The sequence below is a fragment of the Leptonychotes weddellii genome, chromosome 3 (assembly GCF_054177405.1).
Source record: "Leptonychotes weddellii isolate Sample4059 chromosome 3, ASM5417740v2, whole genome shotgun sequence".
NCBI classification, from domain to species: Eukaryota; Metazoa; Chordata; class Mammalia; order Carnivora; family Phocidae; genus Leptonychotes; species Leptonychotes weddellii.
The window spans coordinates 104,915,508-104,922,222 of NC_138371.1; positions in this window are offsets into that span (position 1 = coordinate 104,915,508).

Below are 6,715 nucleotides of genomic sequence, written 5' to 3' on the forward strand. Positions count from 1 at the left end.
AACACAACTTTATAACTTTTTTTCTTCCTAATTTTCTGACTTCTTGTTCTTTGACTTGTCATATGGCAACTAATTGAAAAACCAGTTTCTATAGAGGAAATAGGAAAAAAAAAATCAGTCTTTTTTCTAGCATGGTTGATTGAAATAAATTAGAATAGTTACTTTGAGTTTCACAATACATCACTGGTAACATGTAAACTTTTAGGATTATTGCCAAATTTGAGTCACCTGCCACGGACTTTCTTTCATCCCTGAGCTGTAAGAGTTCAAGTCATGCACTCATGGAGGTGGGATATTATAAGTTTTCACTATATTTGTCAAAGTCAGCAGGAAATTTAAATCTTTTCCCAAATGTTCATAGGATTTACTCTCTTGTATTAAGTAGATTATCTTATAGTCTTTCAAAAAGCTATTCATCCTTTCTTTCTGAAATTTGTCTCCTTCTTTAATTGAATTACAGCTTTTTGGCAGATCTGAATTGTTACAATTTGTTTCTTAATGTTAGAGTAATTTCTGTTGATTTAATTGCTAATCGTTGTGACTTTCGTTTTGCATTTCATTAATTTTTCTGAATTTCTCTCAGTTCTTTAATAATAAACTTAAAGATGACAAATGAAGGTACCAGGATGATCTGTAAAAAAACACCATTAGATTATATACCCTCTGCTTAAGATTCTTTACTACTTCCCATTTCAATTAGCATTAAGTTGGAAGCACATGGCCCTGCCTTCCTGTCCCCTCACCTCTGACCACAACTTCTCCCTATTCCTTAGGCTCCAGACCCGTGGACTCCCTTTCTGGCCTTGAACGTACTGAGCTTTGTCTACATCATGGTGGCACACCTGCTCTTGCCTATTCCTGGGACATTGTCATTAGATCTTTTTTTTTTTTTTTAAAGATTTTATTTATTTATTTGACAGAGAGAGACACAGCAAGAGAGGGAACACAAGCAGGGGGAGTGGGAGAGGGAGAAGCAGGCTTCCCGCAGAGCAGGGAGCCCGATGCGGGGCTCGATTCCAGGACCCTGGGATCATGACCCGAGCCGAAGGCAGACGCTTAACGATTGAGCCACCCAGGCGCCCCAGATCTTTTTTTTTTTTTAAGATTTTTTTATTTTTATTTATTTGACAGAGAGAGAGACAGTGAGAGAGGGAACACAAGCAGGGGGAGTGGGAGAGGAAGAAGCAGGCTTCCCGATGAGCAGGGAGCCCCATGTGGGGCTCCATCCCGGGACCCTGGGATCATGACCTGAGCCGAAGGCAGACGCTTAACGACTGAGCCACCCAGGCGCCCCTGTCATCAGATCTTTATGTTAAGGACTCTTTCTCATCTTTGGGTATCTGTTGAGTGAACTTTTCCTGGTCACTCTCTCTAAAGAAACCATTGCTTCCCATCATTTCATTAAACATTGTATTTTTTTGATAACACTAATGGAGGAACTTCTAAACTTCTCTTACTAATCTATTCCTTTGATTATGTGTTTGGCTGTTAATCATCTGTCATTCTGGCTGCACAGCCAGTTTTTTGAAGACCATGCATAAGCCTGGAGCAGGATAGGCAACCAGTAAGTAGTTGCTAAATGGGTGCATATGATATGAAGGATACTTCAGCCCAAGCAAATTTGAACACTTCACACAGAAACCTTTTAGAAATTTACATTGAATATTAGTTTTTTGAAGGTTCTGAGACTTTCTGAAATAAAGAAATCTGTGTCACTTTCATAAATTTATTTAACCACAGAAGTTTTTTTTTTTTTTTAACATATTACCAACTAACATTTTGGAAATGTTCATGTAAGCCTTGATAATTATAGAATTTCTAACACTAATTTCTAACAGTAAAGGAACTCTAGACTATTCCATGAAACGACAAGGTAAGGACTTAAGGTAAGTAGGCATTGGATAATAATTCCTTCATAACTCTTACCTATCCTTTCACTCATTCAGTAAGCATTTCCTGAGTGCCTATTGTGCACTGCAATGATGGAATGCTTCAGAAACACAATGATTGGCATGACAGTTACATGTCTGCTTTTGTAAAGTCTAAGCGTATATGATAATGGTGTGAGAAGCAGCTCGCTCCCCAGGAGCAGGTTGGAGAATCTGGGAAGGCTTCCAGGATGAAGTGTCATCTACACCAAGACCTGTAGGATAAGTAGCCCTTTGCCAGAGGGAGATCTAGAGAAGAGCCCATCAAGCATTGAGAACAAGTATGTGCCCAGAGCCAGAGGCAAGAAGCCCCAGAGCATTTTGTGGGGACTGGGAAAAGCCCAGTGTGTTTGACCATAGAGTGTGAGGGAGAAGTGCTGAGAAATGAAGACAGAGAGGTAAGCAATGGTCAGTTCACACAGAAGTGACCTGAAATCATTGATTTATTTAGTGGCCCACTAACCTGAATTACAATTTATTTTGACTTTGTATTTCTAGGGCTGACCATATCACAGGGCACTTAGTAAAAATTTGGCAAAGTTCTGTGAAATGGATGAGGTAAAACAAGTTGAAGTCCAGAAGAATCTTTCAGAGACATTGCCAGGCGGGGGGCGGGGGGTGGGTTGCTGCTGTTGGGTGCACTGTGATCAATTACTAGTTCATTTACTACTTGCTAGCAAGCAACTTTCTGTGGGTACCAGGAAAACCAATCACGGCAATGATAGTAAATGCAGGCCTTTCTGATGGAGCAACTGGCCAGAGCTACGCTCTCAGGAAAAGGCAGCAGCTATCCCTGACACAGTTGGGAATATCTTTTTAGTGTTTGAGCAATTCCAAGTGTCAAAGTCATTTAACGTTTCAGAGTGTGCAATGTAAAACAAGTGGTCAATTGGCGGGTGGGGGTGGGGGGAGTCTAGAGGAGAAAAGGGGAGATGCTGCAGACTTGTTTCCACTAGTCAGTGGCCAATAAATGATGTCTAGACTCTGTCCCCTGCTCCCATCTGGAGAGTTCTGCTGTTCTTACATAATAAATGAATCGAAGGAAAACAGTTATTGGTGGGAGAAACCACAGGGTCTTCACATTCTGCCTCCCTTATGTTATGTTGCCAACAGGAAGGCAACTATTCTAAGTGAGCCAATGAACACTTTATGAAAACTGCTTTAATCCCAGACTTTCTTACCTTCCTGACTAGCCAAGTCATTTTTGGGTAGCTCGACACTTCTTATTTTGGCCTCGGCCCAGGGCTTTTTTATACTCTGAGAATTCATATGAAGAATATTATATAAACTTTCTGTGACTTTCTTCAGAGCTTGAAACCAAAGAAATATTTAAACATTTTATTATCTCTTTATGGTGATTATGTCTGTGTAAGTGATCAGACTTTTCTAAGGGGAAGAAAAATACAGGTTTTGTTGGAGAGAGGGGGTGGTAAAGAAAGAGCTTGTTTCTTGTGAAACTGATTCTATGAGTAAATAAAATAAGAACGATGGTTTTGAAGAGAACATCTGACTTTCTCCCTTGCCTTTGACAGCTCCTTACCATTTGGGTAAATCACATCTTTTTCTGTTTTATAGAGTTTTCTTGGTTGGCCAAATTCTTGCCTAGAACAATAAAAGGTCTCTTTATTTCCTGAGCTCTTCACAGGAGAAAGAGCTTTGTCAAAGTGTAAGGGCACTGGGCCGCAGGAACCTGGTGCTTCAAGCTGGTCGGGAACGGAGGCTCCTGGCATTTTCCATTGTGTTCTGGGATTCCCTTCGGCCCACATCTTCTCCATGTTTGCATGGTTGGAAAGATGAAAGCCAAAGGAGGCTCTGAGAGTAGTTTTTGAGCAGGTGTGGCCTTGGCTCAGGAACTGTGCACCTGTGGTTGACCCTGGGCTCTTGAAGGTGCATTTGGAATACTGGATCTATGAGGTCATGCACTGTGGTAAGGGTTTAATTCTGTCAAATGACTGCCTCTCCTTATACATCCATAACTCTGTTTATAGGTATAGGTATGTTGCTATTTTGTTTGGGGGCATGTGACATAATATGATGGGGCATGACATAAAAGCATAAAGCCCTTGTTCACTTTTGTCCAAGTCACATCACAGTGGCACACACGATCCAATACCATAAGGCTTTGTGTCTAATTTGTATGTTTCTATGTTTGTTTTAGGCTGGTGTTTCCTGTAGTGAGTCTAGAACAGGAAAGCAAATGTTACTCAGACTTACCTCATCCTCCAAATTCTAGGTCTTATGCTGCTATTGATTTTTTTTAACATCTGTAAGTTTAGCTGTTTGAGGTGAGCATATTAACACTCTTATAGTTACATTTTATATAATCATCTCTAAAATCTTAGTGCTTGATAAGGTTAGCAACTGTAATAATATTAAAATATGTCATGACTTCAAGAGCAAGGGGAGTGTTTCATTCATTATTGAATTCCTAAGGTTTAGGATGAAAACTTGTATTAGATATAATTCAATAAAAAGTTCTGGTTGCTGTTGTTGTTCAGTCTGATTTAAAATAGATTCCCCAGGAATTTGATCCTGAGACAAGGATTTGAATGCATGTAGGGTTTGTTTGTTTGTTTGGCAGGGGGTGGGCAGGGTGATGATAAGAGAAGCAGGGAAGTGACATAGGTAAGGGAAGACAACCAATAAAGTGTGCATTATTCAGTCTATTAACACAGTGGGCAAGTGGAACTTAATCCTACAGAGAAACTCTGGGATGTATTGCAAAACATATGCCTCAGAATCTTCCGGCCCAAGATACAGCAGAGCCAGTGTAATTAAACATCAAATTCTGAAAATTGATTAATACCTGGGGTGTTCATTCCCTTCGCTTCCTGCCTGCCTTGCCGTGACCAGAGTGGCTTTCCATGGTTCAGGAACTGAATGTCGCCTGGCACAAAAATGCAGACAGAAACAGTTGAAAATCCACAGCCACACTGACAGGCCAAGGGATGTGCACAGGACCCTCACAGTGTCTGCTTAAGTTAATTTTTTTTTTAAGTTCATTTTTTTAAGTGAATGTTAATTATTCTAATTCCCCTGGATACAGTTTTAAGGATATTGATGACATTCTTGTCACAGTCATTTCAGTAATAGCATCATGAACAAAGATAGTTTTACTTCTTCCTTTCCAATTTGGATACCTTTTATTATTCTTTTTCTTCCCTAATTTATCTGGCTAGAACTTCTAGTGCAATGTTGAATAGTAATGATGAAAACAGGGATCCTTGTCTTAAACCTGATATTAGGGGAAAGCTGCTCAGCATCATTAATAATCTGGGAAATGCAAATGAAAACCCTAATGAGATACCACTTTATGCCCATGAGGATGGCTAGGGGAAAAGAGGGAAACAGCAAGTGTAGGCTAGGATGTAGGAAACATGGATCCCTAGTACACTGATGGTTGGAATATAAAATAATTAAGCCACTGTGGAGAAGAATTAGGTGGTTCCTTAAAAAGTTAAACATAGAATTGCCATATGACCCAGCAATTCCACTTCTAGGAATAGACCCCAAAGAATTGAAAACATTCTTAAACAAACACTTGTACATGAATGTTCATATCAGCACTATTCACAATAGCCAAAAAGTGGAAACAGTCCAAATGTCCATCAGTAGGTGAGTGTATAAACAAATTGTAGTGTATCCATACAATGGAATATTTACTCAGCCCTAAAGAGGAAGGAAATATTGATAAAAGCTACAGTGTAGACGAAGTTCAAAAATATTATGCTAAGTGAAAGAATGTAGACAAAAAGTGTATATATTGTATGATTCTATTTATATGAAATATCTAGAATAGGTAAATTCATAGAGAGAGTAAGCAGATTGGTAGTTACCAGGATCTAGGAGTCAGGGGGAAAGAGAAGTAATTTCTTAATGGTACAGGGTTTTGTTCTGGAGCAATGAAAATTCTTTTTTTTTTTTAAATTTTTAAAAATTTTTTTATTGTTATGTTAATCACCATACATTACATCATTAGTTTTAGATGTAGTGTTCCATGATTCATTGTTTGTGCATAACACCCAGTGCTCCATGCAGAACGTGCCCTCTTTAATAACCATCACCAGGCTAACCCATCCTGCCACCCCCCTCCCCTCTAGAACCCTCAGTTTGTTTTTCAGAGTCCATAGTCATCTCTCATGGTTAGTCTCCCCCTCCGATTTCCCCCCACTTCATTCTTCCCCTCCTGCTATCTTCTTCTTTTTTTTCTTAACATATATTGCATTATTTGTTTCAGAGGTACGATCTGACATTCAACAGTCTTGCACAATTCATAGCGCTTACCAGAGCACATATCCTCCCCAGTGTCTATCACCCAGTCACCGCATTCCTCCCACCTCACTCCCCACTCCAGTAAACCTCAGTTTGTTTCCTGAGATTAAGAATTCCTCATATCAGTGAGGTCATATGATACATGTCTTTCTCTGTTTGACTTATTTCGCTCAGCATAATACCCTCCAGTTCCATCCACATCGTTGCAAGTGACAAGATCTCATTCCTTTTGATGGCTGCATCATATTCCATTGTATATATATACCACATCTTCTTTATCCATTCATCTGTCGATGGACATCTTTGTTCCATTTCTTTGAAAAAAGTGGATGGTATTTTGATGGGGATTGCACTGAATGTGTAGATTGCTCTAGGTAGCATTGACATCTTCACAATATTTGTTCTTCCAATCCATGAGCATGGAACGTTTTTCCATTTCTTTGTGTCTTCCTCAATTTCTTTCATGAGTATTTTATAGTTTTCTGAGTACAGATCCTTTGGCTCATTGGTTAAAT